Source organism: Phalangium opilio, unplaced genomic scaffold (assembly GCF_054372755.1).
Source record: "Phalangium opilio isolate 3A_F unplaced genomic scaffold, DU_Popi_V2 ptg000352l_1, whole genome shotgun sequence".
Taxonomy (NCBI): domain Eukaryota; kingdom Metazoa; phylum Arthropoda; class Arachnida; order Opiliones; family Phalangiidae; genus Phalangium; species Phalangium opilio.
Window position 1 is genome coordinate 3,213,593 of NW_028324228.1, and position 19,792 is coordinate 3,233,384.

The 19,792-nt window shown below is 42.4% G+C and overlaps 84 non-coding genes across 84 annotated transcripts; all 84 read left to right on the plus strand.

Annotated features, from left to right (window-relative positions):
* The first annotated feature begins 225 nt into the window (after nucleotides 1-225).
* Nucleotides 226-297, plus strand: TRNAD-GUC (transfer RNA aspartic acid (anticodon GUC)). The gene has a single exon. It is a non-coding gene; the product is annotated as a tRNA-Asp (tRNA).
* Nucleotides 298-363: 66 nt separating this feature from the next.
* On the plus strand, nucleotides 364-434 carry TRNAG-UCC (transfer RNA glycine (anticodon UCC)). The gene has a single exon. It is a non-coding gene; the product is annotated as a tRNA-Gly (tRNA).
* Nucleotides 435-691: 257 nt separating this feature from the next.
* TRNAD-GUC (transfer RNA aspartic acid (anticodon GUC)) lies at nucleotides 692-763 on the plus strand. Its single transcript has one exon. It is a non-coding gene; the product is annotated as a tRNA-Asp (tRNA).
* Nucleotides 764-829: 66 nt separating this feature from the next.
* TRNAG-UCC (transfer RNA glycine (anticodon UCC)) lies at nucleotides 830-900 on the plus strand. The gene has a single exon. It is a non-coding gene; the product is annotated as a tRNA-Gly (tRNA).
* Nucleotides 901-1,158: 258 nt separating this feature from the next.
* Nucleotides 1,159-1,230, plus strand: TRNAD-GUC (transfer RNA aspartic acid (anticodon GUC)). Its single transcript has one exon. It is a non-coding gene; the product is annotated as a tRNA-Asp (tRNA).
* A 66-nt stretch (nucleotides 1,231-1,296) lies between these two features.
* Nucleotides 1,297-1,367, plus strand: TRNAG-UCC (transfer RNA glycine (anticodon UCC)). Its single transcript has one exon. It is a non-coding gene; the product is annotated as a tRNA-Gly (tRNA).
* Nucleotides 1,368-1,625: 258 nt separating this feature from the next.
* TRNAG-GCC (transfer RNA glycine (anticodon GCC)) lies at nucleotides 1,626-1,697 on the plus strand. The gene has a single exon. It is a non-coding gene; the product is annotated as a tRNA-Gly (tRNA).
* A 66-nt stretch (nucleotides 1,698-1,763) lies between these two features.
* TRNAG-UCC (transfer RNA glycine (anticodon UCC)) lies at nucleotides 1,764-1,834 on the plus strand. The gene has a single exon. It is a non-coding gene; the product is annotated as a tRNA-Gly (tRNA).
* Nucleotides 1,835-2,092: 258 nt separating this feature from the next.
* TRNAD-GUC (transfer RNA aspartic acid (anticodon GUC)) lies at nucleotides 2,093-2,164 on the plus strand. The gene has a single exon. It is a non-coding gene; the product is annotated as a tRNA-Asp (tRNA).
* A 66-nt stretch (nucleotides 2,165-2,230) lies between these two features.
* TRNAG-UCC (transfer RNA glycine (anticodon UCC)) lies at nucleotides 2,231-2,301 on the plus strand. Its single transcript has one exon. It is a non-coding gene; the product is annotated as a tRNA-Gly (tRNA).
* Nucleotides 2,302-2,559: 258 nt separating this feature from the next.
* On the plus strand, nucleotides 2,560-2,631 carry TRNAD-GUC (transfer RNA aspartic acid (anticodon GUC)). The gene has a single exon. It is a non-coding gene; the product is annotated as a tRNA-Asp (tRNA).
* A 66-nt stretch (nucleotides 2,632-2,697) lies between these two features.
* Nucleotides 2,698-2,768, plus strand: TRNAG-UCC (transfer RNA glycine (anticodon UCC)). The gene has a single exon. It is a non-coding gene; the product is annotated as a tRNA-Gly (tRNA).
* Nucleotides 2,769-3,026: 258 nt separating this feature from the next.
* On the plus strand, nucleotides 3,027-3,098 carry TRNAD-GUC (transfer RNA aspartic acid (anticodon GUC)). Its single transcript has one exon. It is a non-coding gene; the product is annotated as a tRNA-Asp (tRNA).
* Nucleotides 3,099-3,164: 66 nt separating this feature from the next.
* On the plus strand, nucleotides 3,165-3,235 carry TRNAG-UCC (transfer RNA glycine (anticodon UCC)). The gene has a single exon. It is a non-coding gene; the product is annotated as a tRNA-Gly (tRNA).
* A 258-nt stretch (nucleotides 3,236-3,493) lies between these two features.
* On the plus strand, nucleotides 3,494-3,565 carry TRNAD-GUC (transfer RNA aspartic acid (anticodon GUC)). Its single transcript has one exon. It is a non-coding gene; the product is annotated as a tRNA-Asp (tRNA).
* A 66-nt stretch (nucleotides 3,566-3,631) lies between these two features.
* Nucleotides 3,632-3,702, plus strand: TRNAG-UCC (transfer RNA glycine (anticodon UCC)). Its single transcript has one exon. It is a non-coding gene; the product is annotated as a tRNA-Gly (tRNA).
* A 258-nt stretch (nucleotides 3,703-3,960) lies between these two features.
* Nucleotides 3,961-4,032, plus strand: TRNAD-GUC (transfer RNA aspartic acid (anticodon GUC)). Its single transcript has one exon. It is a non-coding gene; the product is annotated as a tRNA-Asp (tRNA).
* Nucleotides 4,033-4,098: 66 nt separating this feature from the next.
* Nucleotides 4,099-4,169, plus strand: TRNAG-UCC (transfer RNA glycine (anticodon UCC)). The gene has a single exon. It is a non-coding gene; the product is annotated as a tRNA-Gly (tRNA).
* Nucleotides 4,170-4,427: 258 nt separating this feature from the next.
* TRNAD-GUC (transfer RNA aspartic acid (anticodon GUC)) lies at nucleotides 4,428-4,499 on the plus strand. Its single transcript has one exon. It is a non-coding gene; the product is annotated as a tRNA-Asp (tRNA).
* A 66-nt stretch (nucleotides 4,500-4,565) lies between these two features.
* TRNAG-UCC (transfer RNA glycine (anticodon UCC)) lies at nucleotides 4,566-4,636 on the plus strand. Its single transcript has one exon. It is a non-coding gene; the product is annotated as a tRNA-Gly (tRNA).
* A 258-nt stretch (nucleotides 4,637-4,894) lies between these two features.
* Nucleotides 4,895-4,966, plus strand: TRNAD-GUC (transfer RNA aspartic acid (anticodon GUC)). Its single transcript has one exon. It is a non-coding gene; the product is annotated as a tRNA-Asp (tRNA).
* A 66-nt stretch (nucleotides 4,967-5,032) lies between these two features.
* TRNAG-UCC (transfer RNA glycine (anticodon UCC)) lies at nucleotides 5,033-5,103 on the plus strand. The gene has a single exon. It is a non-coding gene; the product is annotated as a tRNA-Gly (tRNA).
* A 258-nt stretch (nucleotides 5,104-5,361) lies between these two features.
* Nucleotides 5,362-5,433, plus strand: TRNAD-GUC (transfer RNA aspartic acid (anticodon GUC)). The gene has a single exon. It is a non-coding gene; the product is annotated as a tRNA-Asp (tRNA).
* A 66-nt stretch (nucleotides 5,434-5,499) lies between these two features.
* On the plus strand, nucleotides 5,500-5,570 carry TRNAG-UCC (transfer RNA glycine (anticodon UCC)). Its single transcript has one exon. It is a non-coding gene; the product is annotated as a tRNA-Gly (tRNA).
* Nucleotides 5,571-5,828: 258 nt separating this feature from the next.
* TRNAD-GUC (transfer RNA aspartic acid (anticodon GUC)) lies at nucleotides 5,829-5,900 on the plus strand. The gene has a single exon. It is a non-coding gene; the product is annotated as a tRNA-Asp (tRNA).
* Nucleotides 5,901-5,966: 66 nt separating this feature from the next.
* Nucleotides 5,967-6,037, plus strand: TRNAG-UCC (transfer RNA glycine (anticodon UCC)). The gene has a single exon. It is a non-coding gene; the product is annotated as a tRNA-Gly (tRNA).
* Nucleotides 6,038-6,295: 258 nt separating this feature from the next.
* TRNAD-GUC (transfer RNA aspartic acid (anticodon GUC)) lies at nucleotides 6,296-6,367 on the plus strand. Its single transcript has one exon. It is a non-coding gene; the product is annotated as a tRNA-Asp (tRNA).
* A 66-nt stretch (nucleotides 6,368-6,433) lies between these two features.
* On the plus strand, nucleotides 6,434-6,504 carry TRNAG-UCC (transfer RNA glycine (anticodon UCC)). Its single transcript has one exon. It is a non-coding gene; the product is annotated as a tRNA-Gly (tRNA).
* Nucleotides 6,505-6,762: 258 nt separating this feature from the next.
* Nucleotides 6,763-6,834, plus strand: TRNAD-GUC (transfer RNA aspartic acid (anticodon GUC)). Its single transcript has one exon. It is a non-coding gene; the product is annotated as a tRNA-Asp (tRNA).
* A 66-nt stretch (nucleotides 6,835-6,900) lies between these two features.
* On the plus strand, nucleotides 6,901-6,971 carry TRNAG-UCC (transfer RNA glycine (anticodon UCC)). The gene has a single exon. It is a non-coding gene; the product is annotated as a tRNA-Gly (tRNA).
* Nucleotides 6,972-7,229: 258 nt separating this feature from the next.
* On the plus strand, nucleotides 7,230-7,301 carry TRNAD-GUC (transfer RNA aspartic acid (anticodon GUC)). Its single transcript has one exon. It is a non-coding gene; the product is annotated as a tRNA-Asp (tRNA).
* A 66-nt stretch (nucleotides 7,302-7,367) lies between these two features.
* Nucleotides 7,368-7,438, plus strand: TRNAG-UCC (transfer RNA glycine (anticodon UCC)). Its single transcript has one exon. It is a non-coding gene; the product is annotated as a tRNA-Gly (tRNA).
* A 258-nt stretch (nucleotides 7,439-7,696) lies between these two features.
* TRNAD-GUC (transfer RNA aspartic acid (anticodon GUC)) lies at nucleotides 7,697-7,768 on the plus strand. The gene has a single exon. It is a non-coding gene; the product is annotated as a tRNA-Asp (tRNA).
* Nucleotides 7,769-7,834: 66 nt separating this feature from the next.
* Nucleotides 7,835-7,905, plus strand: TRNAG-UCC (transfer RNA glycine (anticodon UCC)). The gene has a single exon. It is a non-coding gene; the product is annotated as a tRNA-Gly (tRNA).
* A 258-nt stretch (nucleotides 7,906-8,163) lies between these two features.
* Nucleotides 8,164-8,235, plus strand: TRNAD-GUC (transfer RNA aspartic acid (anticodon GUC)). Its single transcript has one exon. It is a non-coding gene; the product is annotated as a tRNA-Asp (tRNA).
* Nucleotides 8,236-8,301: 66 nt separating this feature from the next.
* On the plus strand, nucleotides 8,302-8,372 carry TRNAG-UCC (transfer RNA glycine (anticodon UCC)). Its single transcript has one exon. It is a non-coding gene; the product is annotated as a tRNA-Gly (tRNA).
* Nucleotides 8,373-8,630: 258 nt separating this feature from the next.
* On the plus strand, nucleotides 8,631-8,702 carry TRNAD-GUC (transfer RNA aspartic acid (anticodon GUC)). The gene has a single exon. It is a non-coding gene; the product is annotated as a tRNA-Asp (tRNA).
* Nucleotides 8,703-8,768: 66 nt separating this feature from the next.
* TRNAG-UCC (transfer RNA glycine (anticodon UCC)) lies at nucleotides 8,769-8,839 on the plus strand. The gene has a single exon. It is a non-coding gene; the product is annotated as a tRNA-Gly (tRNA).
* Nucleotides 8,840-9,096: 257 nt separating this feature from the next.
* On the plus strand, nucleotides 9,097-9,168 carry TRNAD-GUC (transfer RNA aspartic acid (anticodon GUC)). The gene has a single exon. It is a non-coding gene; the product is annotated as a tRNA-Asp (tRNA).
* A 66-nt stretch (nucleotides 9,169-9,234) lies between these two features.
* On the plus strand, nucleotides 9,235-9,305 carry TRNAG-UCC (transfer RNA glycine (anticodon UCC)). Its single transcript has one exon. It is a non-coding gene; the product is annotated as a tRNA-Gly (tRNA).
* A 257-nt stretch (nucleotides 9,306-9,562) lies between these two features.
* Nucleotides 9,563-9,634, plus strand: TRNAD-GUC (transfer RNA aspartic acid (anticodon GUC)). The gene has a single exon. It is a non-coding gene; the product is annotated as a tRNA-Asp (tRNA).
* Nucleotides 9,635-9,700: 66 nt separating this feature from the next.
* Nucleotides 9,701-9,771, plus strand: TRNAG-UCC (transfer RNA glycine (anticodon UCC)). The gene has a single exon. It is a non-coding gene; the product is annotated as a tRNA-Gly (tRNA).
* A 257-nt stretch (nucleotides 9,772-10,028) lies between these two features.
* Nucleotides 10,029-10,100, plus strand: TRNAD-GUC (transfer RNA aspartic acid (anticodon GUC)). Its single transcript has one exon. It is a non-coding gene; the product is annotated as a tRNA-Asp (tRNA).
* A 66-nt stretch (nucleotides 10,101-10,166) lies between these two features.
* Nucleotides 10,167-10,237, plus strand: TRNAG-UCC (transfer RNA glycine (anticodon UCC)). The gene has a single exon. It is a non-coding gene; the product is annotated as a tRNA-Gly (tRNA).
* Nucleotides 10,238-10,494: 257 nt separating this feature from the next.
* On the plus strand, nucleotides 10,495-10,566 carry TRNAD-GUC (transfer RNA aspartic acid (anticodon GUC)). Its single transcript has one exon. It is a non-coding gene; the product is annotated as a tRNA-Asp (tRNA).
* Nucleotides 10,567-10,632: 66 nt separating this feature from the next.
* TRNAG-UCC (transfer RNA glycine (anticodon UCC)) lies at nucleotides 10,633-10,703 on the plus strand. Its single transcript has one exon. It is a non-coding gene; the product is annotated as a tRNA-Gly (tRNA).
* Nucleotides 10,704-10,960: 257 nt separating this feature from the next.
* TRNAD-GUC (transfer RNA aspartic acid (anticodon GUC)) lies at nucleotides 10,961-11,032 on the plus strand. The gene has a single exon. It is a non-coding gene; the product is annotated as a tRNA-Asp (tRNA).
* Nucleotides 11,033-11,098: 66 nt separating this feature from the next.
* Nucleotides 11,099-11,169, plus strand: TRNAG-UCC (transfer RNA glycine (anticodon UCC)). The gene has a single exon. It is a non-coding gene; the product is annotated as a tRNA-Gly (tRNA).
* Nucleotides 11,170-11,426: 257 nt separating this feature from the next.
* TRNAD-GUC (transfer RNA aspartic acid (anticodon GUC)) lies at nucleotides 11,427-11,498 on the plus strand. The gene has a single exon. It is a non-coding gene; the product is annotated as a tRNA-Asp (tRNA).
* Nucleotides 11,499-11,564: 66 nt separating this feature from the next.
* Nucleotides 11,565-11,635, plus strand: TRNAG-UCC (transfer RNA glycine (anticodon UCC)). The gene has a single exon. It is a non-coding gene; the product is annotated as a tRNA-Gly (tRNA).
* A 257-nt stretch (nucleotides 11,636-11,892) lies between these two features.
* TRNAD-GUC (transfer RNA aspartic acid (anticodon GUC)) lies at nucleotides 11,893-11,964 on the plus strand. Its single transcript has one exon. It is a non-coding gene; the product is annotated as a tRNA-Asp (tRNA).
* A 66-nt stretch (nucleotides 11,965-12,030) lies between these two features.
* TRNAG-UCC (transfer RNA glycine (anticodon UCC)) lies at nucleotides 12,031-12,101 on the plus strand. Its single transcript has one exon. It is a non-coding gene; the product is annotated as a tRNA-Gly (tRNA).
* A 257-nt stretch (nucleotides 12,102-12,358) lies between these two features.
* Nucleotides 12,359-12,430, plus strand: TRNAD-GUC (transfer RNA aspartic acid (anticodon GUC)). Its single transcript has one exon. It is a non-coding gene; the product is annotated as a tRNA-Asp (tRNA).
* Nucleotides 12,431-12,496: 66 nt separating this feature from the next.
* On the plus strand, nucleotides 12,497-12,567 carry TRNAG-UCC (transfer RNA glycine (anticodon UCC)). The gene has a single exon. It is a non-coding gene; the product is annotated as a tRNA-Gly (tRNA).
* Nucleotides 12,568-12,824: 257 nt separating this feature from the next.
* TRNAD-GUC (transfer RNA aspartic acid (anticodon GUC)) lies at nucleotides 12,825-12,896 on the plus strand. Its single transcript has one exon. It is a non-coding gene; the product is annotated as a tRNA-Asp (tRNA).
* A 66-nt stretch (nucleotides 12,897-12,962) lies between these two features.
* TRNAG-UCC (transfer RNA glycine (anticodon UCC)) lies at nucleotides 12,963-13,033 on the plus strand. Its single transcript has one exon. It is a non-coding gene; the product is annotated as a tRNA-Gly (tRNA).
* A 257-nt stretch (nucleotides 13,034-13,290) lies between these two features.
* TRNAD-GUC (transfer RNA aspartic acid (anticodon GUC)) lies at nucleotides 13,291-13,362 on the plus strand. Its single transcript has one exon. It is a non-coding gene; the product is annotated as a tRNA-Asp (tRNA).
* A 66-nt stretch (nucleotides 13,363-13,428) lies between these two features.
* Nucleotides 13,429-13,499, plus strand: TRNAG-UCC (transfer RNA glycine (anticodon UCC)). Its single transcript has one exon. It is a non-coding gene; the product is annotated as a tRNA-Gly (tRNA).
* A 258-nt stretch (nucleotides 13,500-13,757) lies between these two features.
* TRNAD-GUC (transfer RNA aspartic acid (anticodon GUC)) lies at nucleotides 13,758-13,829 on the plus strand. Its single transcript has one exon. It is a non-coding gene; the product is annotated as a tRNA-Asp (tRNA).
* A 66-nt stretch (nucleotides 13,830-13,895) lies between these two features.
* TRNAG-UCC (transfer RNA glycine (anticodon UCC)) lies at nucleotides 13,896-13,966 on the plus strand. The gene has a single exon. It is a non-coding gene; the product is annotated as a tRNA-Gly (tRNA).
* Nucleotides 13,967-14,224: 258 nt separating this feature from the next.
* TRNAD-GUC (transfer RNA aspartic acid (anticodon GUC)) lies at nucleotides 14,225-14,296 on the plus strand. The gene has a single exon. It is a non-coding gene; the product is annotated as a tRNA-Asp (tRNA).
* Nucleotides 14,297-14,362: 66 nt separating this feature from the next.
* TRNAG-UCC (transfer RNA glycine (anticodon UCC)) lies at nucleotides 14,363-14,433 on the plus strand. The gene has a single exon. It is a non-coding gene; the product is annotated as a tRNA-Gly (tRNA).
* Nucleotides 14,434-14,691: 258 nt separating this feature from the next.
* Nucleotides 14,692-14,763, plus strand: TRNAD-GUC (transfer RNA aspartic acid (anticodon GUC)). The gene has a single exon. It is a non-coding gene; the product is annotated as a tRNA-Asp (tRNA).
* Nucleotides 14,764-14,829: 66 nt separating this feature from the next.
* Nucleotides 14,830-14,900, plus strand: TRNAG-UCC (transfer RNA glycine (anticodon UCC)). Its single transcript has one exon. It is a non-coding gene; the product is annotated as a tRNA-Gly (tRNA).
* Nucleotides 14,901-15,158: 258 nt separating this feature from the next.
* TRNAD-GUC (transfer RNA aspartic acid (anticodon GUC)) lies at nucleotides 15,159-15,230 on the plus strand. The gene has a single exon. It is a non-coding gene; the product is annotated as a tRNA-Asp (tRNA).
* Nucleotides 15,231-15,296: 66 nt separating this feature from the next.
* Nucleotides 15,297-15,367, plus strand: TRNAG-UCC (transfer RNA glycine (anticodon UCC)). Its single transcript has one exon. It is a non-coding gene; the product is annotated as a tRNA-Gly (tRNA).
* A 258-nt stretch (nucleotides 15,368-15,625) lies between these two features.
* TRNAD-GUC (transfer RNA aspartic acid (anticodon GUC)) lies at nucleotides 15,626-15,697 on the plus strand. Its single transcript has one exon. It is a non-coding gene; the product is annotated as a tRNA-Asp (tRNA).
* A 66-nt stretch (nucleotides 15,698-15,763) lies between these two features.
* Nucleotides 15,764-15,834, plus strand: TRNAG-UCC (transfer RNA glycine (anticodon UCC)). The gene has a single exon. It is a non-coding gene; the product is annotated as a tRNA-Gly (tRNA).
* A 258-nt stretch (nucleotides 15,835-16,092) lies between these two features.
* Nucleotides 16,093-16,164, plus strand: TRNAD-GUC (transfer RNA aspartic acid (anticodon GUC)). The gene has a single exon. It is a non-coding gene; the product is annotated as a tRNA-Asp (tRNA).
* Nucleotides 16,165-16,230: 66 nt separating this feature from the next.
* TRNAG-UCC (transfer RNA glycine (anticodon UCC)) lies at nucleotides 16,231-16,301 on the plus strand. The gene has a single exon. It is a non-coding gene; the product is annotated as a tRNA-Gly (tRNA).
* Nucleotides 16,302-16,559: 258 nt separating this feature from the next.
* TRNAD-GUC (transfer RNA aspartic acid (anticodon GUC)) lies at nucleotides 16,560-16,631 on the plus strand. The gene has a single exon. It is a non-coding gene; the product is annotated as a tRNA-Asp (tRNA).
* Nucleotides 16,632-16,697: 66 nt separating this feature from the next.
* TRNAG-UCC (transfer RNA glycine (anticodon UCC)) lies at nucleotides 16,698-16,768 on the plus strand. Its single transcript has one exon. It is a non-coding gene; the product is annotated as a tRNA-Gly (tRNA).
* A 258-nt stretch (nucleotides 16,769-17,026) lies between these two features.
* On the plus strand, nucleotides 17,027-17,098 carry TRNAD-GUC (transfer RNA aspartic acid (anticodon GUC)). The gene has a single exon. It is a non-coding gene; the product is annotated as a tRNA-Asp (tRNA).
* A 66-nt stretch (nucleotides 17,099-17,164) lies between these two features.
* TRNAG-UCC (transfer RNA glycine (anticodon UCC)) lies at nucleotides 17,165-17,235 on the plus strand. Its single transcript has one exon. It is a non-coding gene; the product is annotated as a tRNA-Gly (tRNA).
* A 258-nt stretch (nucleotides 17,236-17,493) lies between these two features.
* Nucleotides 17,494-17,565, plus strand: TRNAD-GUC (transfer RNA aspartic acid (anticodon GUC)). The gene has a single exon. It is a non-coding gene; the product is annotated as a tRNA-Asp (tRNA).
* A 66-nt stretch (nucleotides 17,566-17,631) lies between these two features.
* TRNAG-UCC (transfer RNA glycine (anticodon UCC)) lies at nucleotides 17,632-17,702 on the plus strand. The gene has a single exon. It is a non-coding gene; the product is annotated as a tRNA-Gly (tRNA).
* A 258-nt stretch (nucleotides 17,703-17,960) lies between these two features.
* Nucleotides 17,961-18,032, plus strand: TRNAD-GUC (transfer RNA aspartic acid (anticodon GUC)). The gene has a single exon. It is a non-coding gene; the product is annotated as a tRNA-Asp (tRNA).
* A 66-nt stretch (nucleotides 18,033-18,098) lies between these two features.
* Nucleotides 18,099-18,169, plus strand: TRNAG-UCC (transfer RNA glycine (anticodon UCC)). The gene has a single exon. It is a non-coding gene; the product is annotated as a tRNA-Gly (tRNA).
* A 258-nt stretch (nucleotides 18,170-18,427) lies between these two features.
* TRNAD-GUC (transfer RNA aspartic acid (anticodon GUC)) lies at nucleotides 18,428-18,499 on the plus strand. The gene has a single exon. It is a non-coding gene; the product is annotated as a tRNA-Asp (tRNA).
* A 66-nt stretch (nucleotides 18,500-18,565) lies between these two features.
* On the plus strand, nucleotides 18,566-18,636 carry TRNAG-UCC (transfer RNA glycine (anticodon UCC)). Its single transcript has one exon. It is a non-coding gene; the product is annotated as a tRNA-Gly (tRNA).
* Nucleotides 18,637-18,894: 258 nt separating this feature from the next.
* Nucleotides 18,895-18,966, plus strand: TRNAD-GUC (transfer RNA aspartic acid (anticodon GUC)). The gene has a single exon. It is a non-coding gene; the product is annotated as a tRNA-Asp (tRNA).
* A 66-nt stretch (nucleotides 18,967-19,032) lies between these two features.
* On the plus strand, nucleotides 19,033-19,103 carry TRNAG-UCC (transfer RNA glycine (anticodon UCC)). The gene has a single exon. It is a non-coding gene; the product is annotated as a tRNA-Gly (tRNA).
* Nucleotides 19,104-19,361: 258 nt separating this feature from the next.
* On the plus strand, nucleotides 19,362-19,433 carry TRNAD-GUC (transfer RNA aspartic acid (anticodon GUC)). The gene has a single exon. It is a non-coding gene; the product is annotated as a tRNA-Asp (tRNA).
* Nucleotides 19,434-19,499: 66 nt separating this feature from the next.
* TRNAG-UCC (transfer RNA glycine (anticodon UCC)) lies at nucleotides 19,500-19,570 on the plus strand. The gene has a single exon. It is a non-coding gene; the product is annotated as a tRNA-Gly (tRNA).
* Nucleotides 19,571-19,792: the final 222 nt, after the last annotated feature.

Sequence of the window (19,792 nt, forward strand, 5' to 3'; positions counted from 1 at the left end):
TCGTGCACATTTTTTGTAAAACCAATAACGTTTCTCGAAAAGTAAAGTGTTCAGAAATCGCTTAGACCATTATTTCTAGCGTAGAGTATTTAATAGGGTTACTTTTTCTTCAAACTCACTTTTCCATTTAATTACTGACTATTGCACATGCTCCGGGACTTTGCGAAAAAAATTCGGATAGAAGTACTATAAGTTTAAAAAACTGAGATAACCAGCTTTCATTCATGCTCGGTAGTATAGTGGTGAGTATCCTCGCCTGTCACGCGAGAGACCGGGGTTCGATTCCCCGCCGGGGAGCGGTTTATTATATGTATACTAATCTAGGCTTCTTTTGTGTGTCATATCGAAGTGTGACCTATGCAAGCATCGGTAGTTCAATGGTAGAATTCTCGCCTTCCAAGCGAGAGGTCCGGGTTCGATTCCCGGCCGGTGCAACCCGTACGATCTCGTTTCTTTGACTCTCAAAATCGTGCACATTTTTTGTAAAACCAATAACGTTTCTCGAAAAGTAAAGGGTTCAGAAATCGCCTTGACCATTATTTCTAGCGTAGAGTATTTTATTGGGTTTCTTTTTCTTCAAACTCACTTTTTCATTTAATTAGTGACTATCGCGCATGCTCCGGGACTTAGCGAAAAAAATTCGGATAGAAGTACTATAAGTTTAAAAAACTGAGATAACCAATTTTACTCATCCTCGGTAGTATAGTGGTGAGTATCCTCGCCTGTCACGCGAGAGACCGGGGTTCGATTCCCCGCCGGGGAGCGGTTTATTATATGTATACTAATCTAGGCTTCTTTTGTGTGTCATATCGAAGTGTGACCTATGCAAGCATCGGTAGTTCAATGGTAGAATTCTCGCCTTCCAAGCGGGAGGTCCGGGTTCGATTCCCGGCCGGTGCAACCCGTACGATCTCGTTTCTTTGACTCTCAAAATCGTGCACATTTTTTGTAAAACCAATAACGTTTCTCGAAAAGTAAAGTGTTCAGAAATCGCTTAGACCATTATTTCTAGCGTAGAGTATTTAATAGGGTTACTTTTTCTTCAAACTCACTTTTCCATTTAATTACTGACTATTGCACATGCTCCGGGACTTTGCGAAAAAAATTCGGATAGAAGTACTATAAGTTTAAAAAACTGAGATAACCAGCTTTCATTCATGCTCGGTAGTATAGTGGTGAGTATCCTCGCCTGTCAAGCGAGAGACCGGGGTTCGATTCCCCGCCGGGGAGCGGTTTATTATATGTATACTAATCTAGGCTTCTTTTGTGTGTCATATCGAAGTGTGACCTATGCAAGCATCGGTAGTTCAATGGTAGAATTCTTGGCTTCCAAGCGGGAGGTCCGGGTTCGATTCCCGGCCGGTGCAACCCGTACGATCTCGTTTCTTTGACTCTCAAAATCGTGCACATTTTTTGTAAAACCAATAACGTTTCTCGAAAAGTAAAGGGTTCAGAAATCGCCTTGACCATTATTTCTAGCGTAGAGTATTTTATTGGGTTACTTTTTCTTCAAACTCACTTTTTCATTTAATTAGTGACTATCGCGCATGCTCCGGGACTTAGCGAAAAAAATTCGGATAGAAGTACTATAAGTTTGAAAAACTGAGATAACCAACTTTTATTCATCCTCGGTAGTATAGTGGTGAGTATCCTCGCCTGCCACGCGAGAGACCGGGGTTCGATTCCCCGCCGGGGAGCGGTTTTTTAAATGTATACTAATCTAGGCTTCTTTTGTGTGTCATATCGAAGTGTGACCTATGCAAGCATCGGTAGTTCAATGGTAGAATTCTCGCCTTCCAAGCGGGAGGTCCGGGTTCGATTCCCGGCCGGTGCAAGCCGTACGATCCCGTTTCTTTGACTCTCAAAATCGTGCACATTTTTTGTAAAACCAATAACGTTTCTCGAAAAGTAAAGGGTTCAGAAATCGCCTTGACCATTATTTCTAGCGTAGAGTATTTTATTGGGTTTCTTTTTCTTCAAACTCACTTTTTCATTTAATTAGTGACTATCGCGCATGCTCCGGGACTTAGCGAAAAAAGTTCGGATAGAAGTACTATAAGTTTAAAAAACTGAGATAACCAACTTTTACTCATCCTCGGTAGTATAGTGGTGAGTATCCTCGCCTGTCACGCGAGAGACCGGGGTTCGATTCCCCGCCGGGGAGCGGTTTATTATATGTATACTAATCTAGGCTTCTTTTGTGTGTCATATCGAAGTGTGACCCATGCAAGCATCGGTAGTTCAATGGTAGAATTCTCGCCTTCCAAGCGGGAGGTCCGGGTTCGATTCCCGGCCGGTGCAACCCGTACGATCTCGTTTCTTTGACTCTCAAAATCGTGCACATTTTTTGTAAAACCAATAACGTTTCTCGAAAAGTAAAGGATTCAGAAATCGCCTTGACCATTATTTCTAGCGTAGAGTATTTTATTGGGTTACTTTTTCTTCAAACTCACTTTTTCATTTAATTAGTGACTATCGCGCATGCTCCGGGACTTAGCGAAAAAAATTCGGATAGAAGTACTATAAGTTTAAAAAACTGAGATAACCAACTTTTACTCATCCTCGGTAGTATAGTGGTGAGTATCCTCGCCTGTCACGCGAGAGACCGGGGTTCGATTCCCCGCCGGGGAGCGGTTTATTATATGTATAATAATCTAGGCTTCTTTTGTGTGTCATATCGAAGTGTGACCTATGCAAGCATCGGTAGTTCAATGGTAGAATTATCGCCTTCCAAGCGGGAGGTCCGGGTTCGATTCCCGGCTGGTGCAACCCGTACGATCTCGTTTCTTTGACTCTCAAAATCGTGCACATTTTTTGTAAAACCAATAACGTTTCTCGAAAAGTAAAGGGTTCAGAAATCGCCTTGACCATTATTTCTAGCGTAGAGTATTTTATTGGGTTTCTTTTTCTTCAAACTCACTTTTTCATTTAATTAGTGACTATCGCGCATGCTCCGGGACTTAGCGAAAAAAGTTCGGATAGAAGTACTATAAGTTTAAAAAACTGAGATAACCAACTTTTACTCATCCTCGGTAGTATAGTGGTGAGTATCCTCGCCTGTCACGCGAGAGACCGGGGTTCGATTCCCCGCCGGGGAGCGGTTTATTATATGTATACTAATCTAGGCTTCTTTTGTGTGTCATATCGAAGTGTGACCTATGCAAGCATCGGTAGTTCAATGGTAGAATTCTCGCCTTCCAAGCGGGAGGTCCGGGTTCGATTCCCGGCCGGTGCAACCCGTACGATCTCGTTTCTTTGACTCTCAAAATCGTGCACATTTTTTGTAAAACCAATAACGTTTCTCGAAAAGTAAAGGATTCAGAAATCGCCTTGACCATTATTTCTAGCGTAGAGTATTTTATTGGGTTACTTTTTCTTCAAACTCACTTTTTCATTTAATTAGTGACTATCGCGCATGCTCCGGGACTTAGCGAAAAAAATTCGGATAGAAGTACTATAAGTTTAAAAAACTGAGATAACCAACTTTTACTCATCCTCGGTAGTATAGTGGTGAGTATCCTCGCCTGTCACGCGAGAGACCGGGGTTCGATTCCCCGCCGGGGAGCGGTTTATTATATGTATAATAATCTAGGCTTCTTTTGTGTGTCATATCGAAGTGTGACCTATGCAAGCATCGGTAGTTCAATGGTAGAATTATCGCCTTCCAAGCGGGAGGTCCGGGTTCGATTCCCGGCTGGTGCAACCCGTACGATCTCGTTTCTTTGACTCTCAAAATCGTGCACATTTTTTGTAAAACCAATAACGTTTCTCGAAAAGTAAAGGGTTCAGAAATCGCCTTGACCATTATTTCTAGCGTAGAGTATTTTATTGGGTTTCTTTTTCTTCAAACTCACTTTTTCATTTAATTAGTGACTATCGCGCATGCTCCGGGACTTAGCGAAAAAAGTTCGGATAGAAGTACTATAAGTTTAAAAAACTGAGATAACCAACTTTTACTCATCCTCGGTAGTATAGTGGTGAGTATCCTCGCCTGTCACGCGAGAGACCGGGGTTCGATTCCCCGCCGGGGAGCGGTTTATTATATGTATACTAATCTAGGCTTCTTTTGTGTGTCATATCGAAGTGTGACCTATGCAAGCATCGGTAGTTCAATGGTAGAATTCTCGCCTTCCAAGCGGGAGGTCCGGGTTCGATTCCCGGCCGGTGCAACCCGTACGATCTCGTTTCTTTGACTCTCAAAATCGTGCACATTTTTTGTAAAACCAATAACGTTTCTCGAAAAGTAAAGTGTTCAGAAATCGCTTAGACCATTATTTCTAGCGTAGAGTATTTAATAGGGTTACTTTTTCTTCAAACTCACTTTTCCATTTAATTACTGACTATTGCACATGCTCCGGGACTTTGCGAAAAAAATTCGGATAGAAGTACTATAAGTTTAAAAAACTGAGATAACCAGCTTTCATTCATGCTCGGTAGTATAGTGGTGAGTATCCTCGCCTGTCAAGCGAGAGACCGGGGTTCGATTCCCCGCCGGGGAGCGGTTTATTATATGTATACTAATCTAGGCTTCTTTTGTGTGTCATATCGAAGTGTGACCTATGCAAGCATCGGTAGTTCAATGGTAGAATTCTTGGCTTCCAAGCGGGAGGTCCGGGTTCGATTCCCGGCCGGTGCAACCCGTACGATCTCGTTTCTTTGACTCTCAAAATCGTGCACATTTTTTGTAAAACCAATAACGTTTCTCGAAAAGTAAAGGGTTCAGAAATCGCCTTGACCATTATTTCTAGCGTAGAGTATTTTATTGGGTTACTTTTTCTTCAAACTCACTTTTTCATTTAATTAGTGACTATCGCGCATGCTCCGGGACTTAGCGAAAAAAATTCGGATAGAAGTACTATAAGTTTAAAAAACTGAGATAACCAACTTTTACTCATCCTCGGTAGTATAGTGGTGAGTATCCTCGCCTGTCACGCGAGAGACCGGGGTTCGATTCCCCGCCGGGGAGCGGTTTATTATATGTATAATAATCTAGGCTTCTTTTGTGTGTCATATCGAAGTGTGACCTATGCAAGCATCGGTAGTTCAATGGTAGAATTATCGCCTTCCAAGCGGGAGGTCCGGGTTCGATTCCCGGCTGGTGCAACCCGTACGATCTCGTTTCTTTGACTCTCAAAATCGTGCACATTTTTTGTAAAACCAATAACGTTTCTCGAAAAGTAAAGGGTTCAGAAATCGCCTTGACCATTATTTCTAGCGTAGAGTATTTTATTGGGTTTCTTTTTCTTCAAACTCACTTTTTCATTTAATTAGTGACTATCGCGCATGCTCCGGGACTTAGCGAAAAAAGTTCGGATAGAAGTACTATAAGTTTAAAAAACTGAGATAACCAACTTTTACTCATCCTCGGTAGTATAGTGGTGAGTATCCTCGCCTGTCACGCGAGAGACCGGGGTTCGATTCCCCGCCGGGGAGCGGTTTATTATATGTATACTAATCTAGGCTTCTTTTGTGTGTCATATCGAAGTGTGACCTATGCAAGCATCGGTAGTTCAATGGTAGAATTCTCGCCTTCCAAGCGGGAGGTCCGGGTTCGATTCCCGGCCGGTGCAACCCGTACGATCTCGTTTCTTTGACTCTCAAAATCGTGCACATTTTTTGTAAAACCAATAACGTTTCTCGAAAAGTAAAGGATTCAGAAATCGCCTTGACCATTATTTCTAGCGTAGAGTATTTTATTGGGTTACTTTTTCTTCAAACTCACTTTTTCATTTAATTAGTGACTATCGCGCATGCTCCGGGACTTAGCGAAAAAAATTCGGATAGAAGTACTATAAGTTTAAAAAACTGAGATAACCAACTTTTACTCATCCTCGGTAGTATAGTGGTGAGTATCCTCGCCTGTCACGCGAGAGACCGGGGTTCGATTCCCCGCCGGGGAGCGGTTTATTATATGTATAATAATCTAGGCTTCTTTTGTGTGTCATATCGAAGTGTGACCTATGCAAGCATCGGTAGTTCAATGGTAGAATTATCGCCTTCCAAGCGGGAGGTCCGGGTTCGATTCCCGGCTGGTGCAACCCGTACGATCTCGTTTCTTTGACTCTCAAAATCGTGCACATTTTTTGTAAAACCAATAACGTTTCTCGAAAAGTAAAGGGTTCAGAAATCGCCTTGACCATTATTTCTAGCGTAGAGTATTTTATTGGGTTTCTTTTTCTTCAAACTCACTTTTTCATTTAATTAGTGACTATCGCGCATGCTCCGGGACTTAGCGAAAAAAGTTCGGATAGAAGTACTATAAGTTTAAAAAACTGAGATAACCAACTTTTACTCATCCTCGGTAGTATAGTGGTGAGTATCCTCGCCTGTCACGCGAGAGACCGGGGTTCGATTCCCCGCCGGGGAGCGGTTTATTATATGTATACTAATCTAGGCTTCTTTTGTGTGTCATATCGAAGTGTGACCTATGCAAGCATCGGTAGTTCAATGGTAGAATTCTCGCCTTCCAAGCGGGAGGTCCGGGTTCGATTCCCGGCCGGTGCAACCCGTACGATCTCGTTTCTTTGACTCTCAAAATCGTGCACATTTTTTGTAAAACCAATAACGTTTCTCGAAAAGTAAAGTGTTCAGAAATCGCTTAGACCATTATTTCTAGCGTAGAGTATTTAATAGGGTTACTTTTTCTTCAAACTCACTTTTCCATTTAATTACTGACTATTGCACATGCTCCGGGACTTTGCGAAAAAAATTCGGATAGAAGTACTATAAGTTTAAAAAACTGAGATAACCAGCTTTCATTCATGCTCGGTAGTATAGTGGTGAGTATCCTCGCCTGTCAAGCGAGAGACCGGGGTTCGATTCCCCGCCGGGGAGCGGTTTATTATATGTATACTAATCTAGGCTTCTTTTGTGTGTCATATCGAAGTGTGACCTATGCAAGCATCGGTAGTTCAATGGTAGAATTCTTGGCTTCCAAGCGGGAGGTCCGGGTTCGATTCCCGGCCGGTGCAACCCGTACGATCTCGTTTCTTTGACTCTCAAAATCGTGCACATTTTTTGTAAAACCAATAACGTTTCTCGAAAAGTAAAGGGTTCAGAAATCGCCTTGACCATTATTTCTAGCGTAGAGTATTTTATTGGGTTACTTTTTCTTCAAACTCACTTTTTCATTTAATTAGTGACTATCGCGCATGCTCCGGGACTTAGCGAAAAAAATTCGGATAGAAGTACTATAAGTTTGAAAAACTGAGATAACCAACTTTTATTCATCCTCGGTAGTATAGTGGTGAGTATCCTCGCCTGTCACGCGAGAGACCGGGGTTCGATTCCCCGCCGGGGAGCGGTTTTTTAAATGTATACTAATCTAGGCTTCTTTTGTGTGTCATATCGAAGTGTGACCTATGCAAGCATCGGTAGTTCAATGGTAGAATTCTCGCCTTCCAAGCGGGAGGTCCGGGTTCGATTCCCGGCCGGTGCAAGCCGTACGATCCCGTTTCTTTGACTCTCAAAATCGTGCACATTTTTTGTAAAACCAATAACGTTTCTCGAAAAGTAAAGGGTTCAGAAATCGCCTTGACCATTATTTCTAGCGTAGAGTATTTTATTGGGTTTCTTTTTCTTCAAACTCACTTTTTCATTTAATTAGTGACTATCGCGCATGCTCCGGGACTTAGCGAAAAAAGTTCGGATAGAAGTACTATAAGTTTAAAAAACTGAGATAACCAACTTTTACTCATCCTCGGTAGTATAGTGGTGAGTATCCTCGCCTGTCACGCGAGAGACCGGGGTTCGATTCCCCGCCGGGGAGCGGTTTATTATATGTATACTAATCTAGGCTTCTTTTGTGTGTCATATCGAAGTGTGACCTATGCAAGCATCGGTAGTTCAATGGTAGAATTCTCGCCTTCCAAGCGGGAGGTCCGGGTTCGATTCCCGGCCGGTGCAACCCGTACGATCTCGTTTCTTTGACTCTCAAAATCGTGCACATTTTTTGTAAAACCAATAACGTTTCTCGAAAAGTAAAGGATTCAGAAATCGCCTTGACCATTATTTCTAGCGTAGAGTATTTTATTGGGTTACTTTTTCTTCAAACTCACTTTTTCATTTAATTAGTGACTATCGCGCATGCTCCGGGACTTAGCGAAAAAAATTCGGATAGAAGTACTATAAGTTTAAAAAACTGAGATAACCAACTTTTACTCATCCTCGGTAGTATAGTGGTGAGTATCCTCGCCTGTCACGCGAGAGACCGGGGTTCGATTCCCCGCCGGGGAGCGGTTTATTATATGTATAATAATCTAGGCTTCTTTTGTGTGTCATATCGAAGTGTGACCTATGCAAGCATCGGTAGTTCAATGGTAGAATTATCGCCTTCCAAGCGGGAGGTTCTGGTTCGATTCCCGGCTGGTGCAACCCGTACGATCTCGTTTCTTTGACTCTCAAAATCGTGCACATTTTTTGTAAAACCAATAACGTTTCTCGAAAAGTAAAGGGTTCAGAAATCGCCTTGACCATTATTTCTAGCGTAGAGTATTTTATTGGGTTTCTTTTTCTTCAAACTCACTTTTTCATTTAATTAGTGACTATCGCGCATGCTCCGGGACTTAGCGAAAAAAATTCGGATAGAAGTACTATAAGTTTAAAAAACTGAGATAACCAACTTTTACTCATCCTCGGTAGTATAGTGGTGAGTATCCTCGCCTGTCACGCGAGAGACCGGGGTTCGATTCCCCGCCGGGGAGCGGTTTATTATATGTATACTAATCTAGGCTTCTTTTGTGTGTCATATCGAAGTGTGACCTATGCAAGCATCGGTAGTTCAATGGTAGAATTCTCGCCTTCCAAGCGGGAGGTCCGGGTTCGATTCCCGGCCGGTGCAAGCCGTACGATCTCGTTTCTTTGACTCTCAAAATCGTGCACATTTTTTGTAAAACCAATAACGTTTCTCGAAAAGTAAAGGGTTCAGAAATCGCCTTGACTATTATTTCTAGCGTAGAGTATTTTATTGGGTTTCTTTTTCTTCAAACTCACTTTTTCATTTAATTAGTGACTATCGCGCATGCTCCGGGACTTAGCGAAAAAAATTCGGATAGAAGTACTATAAGTTTAAAAAACTGAGATAACCAATTTTACTCATCCTCGGTAGTATAGTGGTGAGTATCCTCGCCTGTCACGCGAGAGACCGGGGTTCGATTCCCCGCCGGGGAGCGGTTTATTATATGTATACTAATCTAGGCTTCTTTTGTGTGTCATATCGAAGTGTGACCTATGCAAGCATCGGTAGTTCAATGGTAGAATTCTAGCCTTCCAAGCGGGAGGTCCGGGTTCGATTCCCGGCCGGTGCAACCCGTACGATCTCGTTTCATTGACTCTCAAAATCGTGCACATTTTTTGTAAAACCAATAACGTTTCTCGAAAAGTAAAGGGTTCAGAAATCGCCTTGACCATTATTTCTAGCGTAGAGTATTTTATTGGGTTTCTTTTTCTTCAAACTCACTTTTTCATTTAATTAGTGACTATCGCGCATGCTCCGGGACTTAGCGAAAAAAATTCGGATAGAAGTACTATAAGTTTAAAAAACTGAGATAACCAATTTTACTCATCCTCGGTAGTATAGTGGTGAGTATCCTCGCCTGTCACGCGAGAGACCGGGGTTCGATTCCCCGCCGGGGAGCGGTTTATTATATGTATACTAATCTAGGCTTCTTTTGTGTGTCATATCGAAGTGTGACCTATGCAAGCATCGGTAGTTCAATGGTAGAATTCTCGCCTTCCAAGCGGGAGGTCCGGGTTCGATTCCCGGCCGGTGCAACCCGTACGATCTCGTTTCTTTGACTCTCAAAATCGTGCACATTTTTTGTAAAACCAATAACGTTTCTCGAAAAGTAAAGTGTTCAGAAATCGCTTAGACCATTATTTCTAGCGTAGAGTATTTTATTGGGTTACTTTTTCTTCAAACTCACTTTTCCATTTAATTACTGACTATCGCGCATGCTCCGGGACTTTGCGAAAAAAATTCGGATAGAAGTACTATAAGTTTAAAAAACTGAGATAACCAATTTTACTCATCCTCGGTAGTATAGTGGTGAGTATCCTCGCCTGTCACGCGAGAGACCGGGGTTCGATTCCCCGCCGGGGAGCGGTTTATTATATGTATACTAATCTAGGCTTCTTTTGTGTGTCATATCGAAGTGTGACCTATGCAAGCATCGGTAGTTCAATGGTAGAATTCTAGCCTTCCAAGCGGGAGGTCCGGGTTCGATTCCCGGCCGGTGCAACCCGTACGATCTCGTTTCTTTGACTCTCAAAATCGTGCACATTTTTTGTAAAACCAATAACGTTTCTCGAAAAGTAAAGGGTTCAGAAATCGCCTTGACCATTATTTCTAGCGTAGAGTATTTTATTGGGTTTCTTTTTCTTCAAACTCACTTTTTCATTTAATTAGTGACTATCGCGCATGCTCCGGGACTTAGCGAAAAAAATTCGGATAGAAGTACTATAAGTTTAAAAAACTGAGATAACCAATTTTACTCATCCTCGGTAGTATAGTGGTGAGTATCCTCGCCTGTCACGCGAGAGACCGGGGTTCGATTCCCCGCCGGGGAGCGGTTTATTATATGTATACTAATCTAGGCTTCTTTTGTGTGTCATATCGAAGTGTGACCTATGCAAGCATCGGTAGTTCAATGGTAGAATTCTAGCCTTCCAAGCGGGAGGTCCGGGTTCGATTCCCGGCCGGTGCAACCCGTACGATCTCGTTTCTTTGACTCTCAAAATCGTGCACATTTTTTGTAAAACCAATAACGTTTCTCGAAAAGTAAAGGGTTCAGAAATCGCCTTGACCATTATTTCTAGCGTAGAGTATTTTATTGGGTTTCTTTTTCTTCAAACTCACTTTTTCATTTAATTAGTGACTATCGCGCATGCTCCGGGACTTAGCGAAAAAAATTCGGATAGAAGTACTATAAGTTTAAAAAACTGAGATAACCAATTTTACTCATCCTCGGTAGTATAGTGGTGAGTATCCTCGCCTGTCACGCGAGAGACCGGGGTTCGATTCCCCGCCGGGGAGCGGTTTATTATATGTATACTAATCTAGGCTTCTTTTGTGTGTCATATCGAAGTGTGACCTATGCAAGCATCGGTAGTTCAATGGTAGAATTCTCGCCTTCCAAGCGGGAGGTCCGGGTTCGATTCCCGGCCGGTGCAACCCGTACGATCTCGTTTCTTTGACTCTCAAAATCGTGCACATTTTTTGTAAAACCAATAACGTTTCTCGAAAAGTAAAGTGTTCAGAAATCGCTTAGACCATTATTTCTAGCGTAGAGTATTTTATTGGGTTACTTTTTCTTCAAACTCACTTTTCCATTTAATTACTGACTATCGCGCATGCTCCGGGACTTTGCGAAAAAAATTCGGATAGAAGTACTATAAGTTTAAAAAACTGAGATAACCAATTTTACTCATCCTCGGTAGTATAGTGGTGAGTATCCTCGCCTGTCACGCGAGAGACCGGGGTTCGATTCCCCGCCGGGGAGCGGTTTATTATATGTATACTAATCTAGGCTTCTTTTGTGTGTCATATCGAAGTGTGACCTATGCAAGCATCGGTAGTTCAATGGTAGAATTCTAGCCTTCCAAGCGGGAGGTCCGGGTTCGATTCCCGGCCGGTGCAACCCGTACGATCTCGTTTCTTTGACTCTCAAAATCGTGCACATTTTTTGTAAAACCAATAACGTTTCTCGAAAAGTAAAGGGTTCAGAAATCGCCTTGACCATTATTTCTAGCGTAGAGTATTTTATTGGGTTTCTTTTTCTTCAAACTCACTTTTTCATTTAATTAGTGACTATCGCGCATGCTCCGGGACTTAGCGAAAAAAATTCGGATAGAAGTACTATAAGTTTAAAAAACTGAGATAACCAATTTTACTCATCCTCGGTAGTATAGTGGTGAGTATCCTCGCCTGTCACGCGAGAGACCGGGGTTCGATTCCCCGCCGGGGAGCGGTTTATTATATGTATACTAATCTAGGCTTCTTTTGTGTGTCATATCGAAGTGTGACCTATGCAAGCATCGGTAGTTCAATGGTAGAATTCTCGCCTTCCAAGCGGGAGGTCCGGGTTCGATTCCCGGCCGGTGCAACCCGTACGATCTCGTTTCTTTGACTCTCAAAATCGTGCACATTTTTTGTAAAACCAATAACGTTTCTCGAAAAGTAAAGTGTTCAGAAATCGCTTAGACCATTATTTCTAGCGTAGAGTATTTTATTGGGTTACTTTTTCTTCAAACTCACTTTTCCATTTAATTACTGACTATCGCGCATGCTCCGGGACTTTGCGAAAAAAATTCGGATAGAAGTACTATAAGTTTAAAAAACTGAGATAACCAATTTTACTCATCCTCGGTAGTATAGTGGTGAGTATCCTCGCCTGTCACGCGAGAGACCGGGGTTCGATTCCCCGCCGGGGAGCGGTTTATTATATGTATACTAATCTAGGCTTCTTTTGTGTGTCATATCGAAGTGTGACCTATGCAAGCATCGGTAGTTCAATGGTAGAATTCTAGCCTTCCAAGCGGGAGGTCCGGGTTCGATTCCCGGCCGGTGCAACCCGTACGATCTCGTTTCTTTGACTCTCAAAATCGTGCACATTTTTTGTAAAACCAATAACGTTTCTCGAAAAGTAAAGGGTTCAGAAATCGCCTTGACCATTATTTCTAGCGTAGAGTATTTTATTGGGTTTCTTTTTCTTCAAACTCACTTTTTCATTTAATTAGTGACTATCGCGCATGCTCCGGGACTTAGCGAAAAAAATTCGGATAGAAGTACTATAAGTTTAAAAAACTGAGATAACCAATTTTACTCATCCTCGGTAGTATAGTGGTGAGTATCCTCGCCTGTCACGCGAGAGACCGGGGTTCGATTCCCCGCCGGGGAGCGGTTTATTATATGTATACTAATCTAGGCTTCTTTTGTGTGTCATATCGAAGTGTGACCTATGCAAGCATCGGTAGTTCAATGGTAGAATTCTCGCCTTCCAAGCGGGAGGTCCGGGTTCGATTCCCGGCCGGTGCAACCCGTACGATCTCGTTTCTTTGACTCTCAAAATCGTGCACATTTTTTGTAAAACCAATAACGTTTCTCGAAAAGTAAAGTGTTCAGAAATCGCTTAGACCATTATTTCTAGCGTAGAGTATTTTATTGGGTTACTTTTTCTTCAAACTCACTTTTCCATTTAATTACTGACTATCGCGCATGCTCCGGGACTTTGCGAAAAAAATTCGGATAGAAGTACTATAAGTTTAAAAAACTGAGATAACCAATTTTACTCATCCTCGGTAGTATAGTGGTGAGTATCCTCGCCTGTCACGCGAGAGACCGGGGTTCGATTCCCCGCCGGGGAGCGGTTTATTATATGTATAATAATCTAGGCTTCTTTTGTGTGTCATATCGAAGTGTGACCTATGCAAGCATCGGTAGTTCAATGGTAGAATTATCGCCTTCCAAGCGGGAGGTCCGGGTTCGATTCCCGGCTGGTGCAACCCGTACGATCTCGTTTCTTTGACTCTCAAAATCGTGCACATTTTTTGTAAAACCAATAACGTTTCTCGAAAAGTAAAGGGTTCAGAAATCGCCTTGACCATTATTTCTAGCGTAGAGTATTTTATTGGGTTTCTTTTTCTTCAAACTCACTTTTTCATTTAATTAGTGACTATCGCGCATGCTCCGGGACTTAGCGAAAAAAGTTCGGATAGAAGTACTATAAGTTTAAAAAACTGAGATAACCAACTTTTACTCATCCTCGGTAGTATAGTGGTGAGTATCCTCGCCTGTCACGCGAGAGACCGGGGTTCGATTCCCCGCCGGGGAGCGGTTTATTATATGTATACTAATCTAGGCTTCTTTTGTGTGTCATATCGAAGTGTGACCTATGCAAGCATCGGTAGTTCAATGGTAGAATTCTCGCCTTCCAAGCGGGAGGTCCGGGTTCGATTCCCGGCCGGTGCAACCCGTACGATCTCGTTTCTTTGACTCTCAAAATCGTGCACATTTTTTGTAAAACCAATAACGTTTCTCGAAAAGTAAAGGATTCAGAAATCGCCTTGACCATTATTTCTAGCGTAGAGTATTTTATTGGGTTACTTTTTCTTCAAACTCACTTTTTCATTTAATTAGTGACTATCGCGCATGCTCCGGGACTTAGCGAAAAAAATTCGGATAGAAGTACTATAAGTTTAAAAAACTGAGATAACCAACTTTTACTCATCCTCGGTAGTATAGTGGTGAGTATCCTCGCCTGTCACGCGAGAGACCGGGGTTCGATTCCCCGCCGGGGAGCGGTTTATTATATGTATAATAATCTAGGCTTCTTTTGTGTGTCATATCGAAGTGTGACCTATGCAAGCATCGGTAGTTCAATGGTAGAATTATCGCCTTCCAAGCGGGAGGTCCGGGTTCGATTCCCGGCTGGTGCAACCCGTACGATCTCGTTTCTTTGACTCTCAAAATCGTGCACATTTTTTGTAAAACCAATAACGTTTCTCGAAAAGTAAAGGGTTCAGAAATCGCCTTGACCATTATTTCTAGCGTAGAGTATTTTATTGGGTTTCTTTTTCTTCAAACTCACTTTTTCATTTAATTAGTGACTATCGCGCATGCTCCGGGACTTAGCGAAAAAAGTTCGGATAGAAGTACTATAAGTTTAAAAAACTGAGATAACCAACTTTTACTCATCCTCGGTAGTATAGTGGTGAGTATCCTCGCCTGTCACGCGAGAGACCGGGGTTCGATTCCCCGCCGGGGAGCGGTTTATTATATGTATACTAATCTAGGCTTCTTTTGTGTGTCATATCGAAGTGTGACCTATGCAAGCATCGGTAGTTCAATGGTAGAATTCTCGCCTTCCAAGCGGGAGGTCCGGGTTCGATTCCCGGCCGGTGCAACCCGTACGATCTCGTTTCTTTGACTCTCAAAATCGTGCACATTTTTTGTAAAACCAATAACGTTTCTCGAAAAGTAAAGTGTTCAGAAATCGCTTAGACCATTATTTCTAGCGTAGAGTATTTAATAGGGTTACTTTTTCTTCAAACTCACTTTTCCATTTAATTACTGACTATTGCACATGCTCCGGGACTTTGCGAAAAAAATTCGGATAGAAGTACTATAAGTTTAAAAAACTGAGATAACCAGCTTTCATTCATGCTCGGTAGTATAGTGGTGAGTATCCTCGCCTGTCAAGCGAGAGACCGGGGTTCGATTCCCCGCCGGGGAGCGGTTTATTATATGTATACTAATCTAGGCTTCTTTTGTGTGTCATATCGAAGTGTGACCTATGCAAGCATCGGTAGTTCAATGGTAGAATTCTTGGCTTCCAAGCGGGAGGTCCGGGTTCGATTCCCGGCCGGTGCAACCCGTACGATCTCGTTTCTTTGACTCTCAAAATCGTGCACATTTTTTGTAAAACCAATAACGTTTCTCGAAAAGTAAAGGGTTCAGAAATCGCCTTGACCATTATTTCTAGCGTAGAGTATTTTATTGGGTTACTTTTTCTTCAAACTCACTTTTTCATTTAATTAGTGACTATCGCGCATGCTCCGGGACTTAGCGAAAAAAATTCGGATAGAAGTACTATAAGTTTAAAAAACTGAGATAACCAACTTTTACTCATCCTCGGTAGTATAGTGGTGAGTATCCTCGCCTGTCACGCGAGAGACCGGGGTTCGATTCCCCGCCGGGGAGCGGTTTATTATATGTATAATAATCTAGGCTTCTTTTGTGTGTCATATCGAAGTGTGACCTATGCAAGCATCGGTAGTTCAATGGTAGAATTATCGCCTTCCAAGCGGGAGGTCCGGGTTCGATTCCCGGCTGGTGCAACCCGTACGATCTCGTTTCTTTGACTCTCAAAATCGTGCACATTTTTTGTAAAACCAATAACGTTTCTCGAAAAGTAAAGGGTTCAGAAATCGCCTTGACCATTATTTCTAGCGTAGAGTATTTTATTGGGTTTCTTTTTCTTCAAACTCACTTTTTCATTTAATTAGTGACTATCGCGCATGCTCCGGGACTTAGCGAAAAAAGTTCGGATAGAAGTACTATAAGTTTAAAAAACTGAGATAACCAACTTTTACTCATCCTCGGTAGTATAGTGGTGAGTATCCTCGCCTGTCACGCGAGAGACCGGGGTTCGATTCCCCGCCGGGGAGCGGTTTATTATATGTATACTAATCTAGGCTTCTTTTGTGTGTCATATCGAAGTGTGACCTATGCAAGCATCGGTAGTTCAATGGTAGAATTCTCGCCTTCCAAGCGGGAGGTCCGGGTTCGATTCCCGGCCGGTGCAACCCGTACGATCTCGTTTCTTTGACTCTCAAAATCGTGCACATTTTTTGTAAAACCAATAACGTTTCTCGAAAAGTAAAGGATTCAGAAATCGCCTTGACCATTATTTCTAGCGTAGAGTATTTTATTGGGTTACTTTTTCTTCAAACTCACTTTTTCATTTAATTAGTGACTATCGCGCATGCTCCGGGACTTAGCGAAAAAAATTCGGATAGAAGTACTATAAGTTTAAAAAACTGAGATAACCAACTTTTACTCATCCTCGGTAGTATAGTGGTGAGTATCCTCGCCTGTCACGCGAGAGACCGGGGTTCGATTCCCCGCCGGGGAGCGGTTTATTATATGTATAATAATCTAGGCTTCTTTTGTGTGTCATATCGAAGTGTGACCTATGCAAGCATCGGTAGTTCAATGGTAGAATTATCGCCTTCCAAGCGGGAGGTCCGGGTTCGATTCCCGGCTGGTGCAACCCGTACGATCTCGTTTCTTTGACTCTCAAAATCGTGCACATTTTTTGTAAAACCAATAACGTTTCTCGAAAAGTAAAGGGTTCAGAAATCGCCTTGACCATTATTTCTAGCGTAGAGTATTTTATTGGGTTTCTTTTTCTTCAAACTCACTTTTTCATTTAATTAGTGACTATCGCGCATGCTCCGGGACTTAGCGAAAAAAGTTCGGATAGAAGTACTATAAGTTTAAAAAACTGAGATAACCAACTTTTACTCATCCTCGGTAGTATAGTGGTGAGTATCCTCGCCTGTCACGCGAGAGACCGGGGTTCGATTCCCCGCCGGGGAGCGGTTTATTATATGTATACTAATCTAGGCTTCTTTTGTGTGTCATATCGAAGTGTGACCTATGCAAGCATCGGTAGTTCAATGGTAGAATTCTCGCCTTCCAAGCGGGAGGTCCGGGTTCGATTCCCGGCCGGTGCAACCCGTACGATCTCGTTTCTTTGACTCTCAAAATCGTGCACATTTTTTGTAAAACCAATAACGTTTCTCGAAAAGTAAAGTGTTCAGAAATCGCTTAGACCATTATTTCTAGCGTAGAGTATTTAATAGGGTTACTTTTTCTTCAAACTCACTTTTCCATTTAATTACTGACTATTGCACATGCTCCGGGACTTTGCGAAAAAAATTCGGATAGAAGTACTATAAGTTTAAAAAACTGAGATAACCAGCTTTCATTCATGCTCGGTAGTATAGTGGTGAGTATCCTCGCCTGTCAAGCGAGAGACCGGGGTTCGATTCCCCGCCGGGGAGCGGTTTATTATATGTATACTAATCTAGGCTTCTTTTGTGTGTCATATCGAAGTGTGACCTATGCAAGCATCGGTAGTTCAATGGTAGAATTCTTGGCTTCCAAGCGGGAGGTCCGGGTTCGATTCCCGGCCGGTGCAACCCGTACGATCTCGTTTCTTTGACTCTCAAAATCGTGCACATTTTTTGTAAAACCAATAACGTTTCTCGAAAAGTAAAGGGTTCAGAAATCGCCTTGACCATTATTTCTAGCGTAGAGTATTTTATTGGGTTACTTTTTCTTCAAACTCACTTTTTCATTTAATTAGTGACTATCGCGCATGCTCCGGGACTTAGCGAAAAAAATTCGGATAGAAGTACTATAAGTTTGAAAAACTGAGATAACCAACTTTTATTCATCCTCGGTAGTATAGTGGTGAGTATCCTCGCCTGTCACGCGAGAGACCGGGGTTCGATTCCCCGCCGGGGAGCGGTTTTTTAAATGTATACTAATCTAGGCTTCTTTTGTGTGTCATATCGAAGTGTGACCTATGCAAGCATCGGTAGTTCAATGGTAGAATTCTCGCCTTCCAAGCGGGAGGTCCGGGTTCGATTCCCGGCCGGTGCAAGCCGTACGATCCCGTTTCTTTGACTCTCAAAATCGTGCACATTTTTTGTAAAACCAATAACGTTTCTCGAAAAGTAAAGGGTTCAGAAATCGCCTTGACCATTATTTCTAGCGTAGAGTATTTTATTGGGTTTCTTTTTCTTCAAACTCACTTTTTCATTTAATTAGTGACTATCGCGCATGCTCCGGGACTTAGCGAAAAAAGTTCGGATAGAAGTACTATAAGTTTAAAAAACTGAGATAACCAACTTTTACTCATCCTCGGTAGTATAGTGGTGAGTATCCTCGCCTGTCACGCGAGAGACCGGGGTTCGATTCCCCGCCGGGGAGCGGTTTATTATATGTATACTAATCTAGGCTTCTTTTGTGTGTCATATCGAAGTGTGACCTATGCAAGCATCGGTAGTTCAATGGTAGAATTCTCGCCTTCCAAGCGGGAGGTCCGGGTTCGATTCCCGGCCGGTGCAACCCGTACGATCTCGTTTCTTTGACTCTCAAAATCGTGCACATTTTTTGTAAAACCAATAACGTTTCTCGAAAAGTAAAGGATTCAGAAATCGCCTTGACCATTATTTCTAGCGTAGAGTATTTTATTGGGTTACTTTTTCTTCAAACTCACTTTTTCATTTAATTAGTGACTATCGCGCATGCTCCGGGACTTAGCGAAAAAAATTCGGATAGAAGTACTATAAGTTTAAAAAACTGAGATAACCAACTTTTACTCATCCTCGGTAGTATAGTGGTGAGTATCCTCGCCTGTCACGCGAGAGACCGGGGTTCGATTCCCCGCCGGGGAGCGGTTTATTATATGTATAATAATCTAGGCTTCTTTTGTGTGTCATATCGAAGTGTGACCTATGCAAGCATCGGTAGTTCAATGGTAGAATTATCGCCTTCCAAGCGGGAGGTTCTGGTTCGATTCCCGGCTGGTGCAACCCGAACGATCTCGTTTCTTTGACTCTCAAAATCGTGCACATTTTTTGTAAAACCAATAACGTTTCTCGAAAAGTAAAGGGTTCAGAAATCGCCTTGACCATTATTTCTAGCGTAGAGTATTTTATTGGGTTTCTTTTTCTTCAAACTCACTTTTTCATTTAATTAGTGACTATCGCGCATGCTCCGGGACTTAGCGAAAAAAATTCGGATAGAAGTACTATAAGTTTAAAAAACTGAGATAACCAACTTTTACTCATCCTCGGTAGTATAGTGGTGAGTATCCTCGCCTGTCACGCGAGAGACCGGGGTTCGATTCCCCGCCGGGGAGCGGTTTATTATATGTATACTAATCTAGGCTTCTTTTGTGTGTCATATCGAAGTGTGACCTATGCAAGCATCGGTAGTTCAATGGTAGAATTCTCGCCTTCCAAGCGGGAGGTCCGGGTTCGATTCCCGGCCGGTGCAAGCCGTACGATCTCGTTTCTTTGACTCTCAAAATCGTGCACATTTTTTGTAAAACCAATAACGTTTCTCGAAAAGTAAAGGGTTCAGAAATCGCCTTGACTATTATTTCTAGCGTAGAGTATTTTATTGGGTTTCTTTTTCTTCAAACTCACTTTTTCATTTAATTAGTGACTATCGCGCATGCTCCGGGACTTAGCGAAAAAAATTCGGATAGAAGTACTA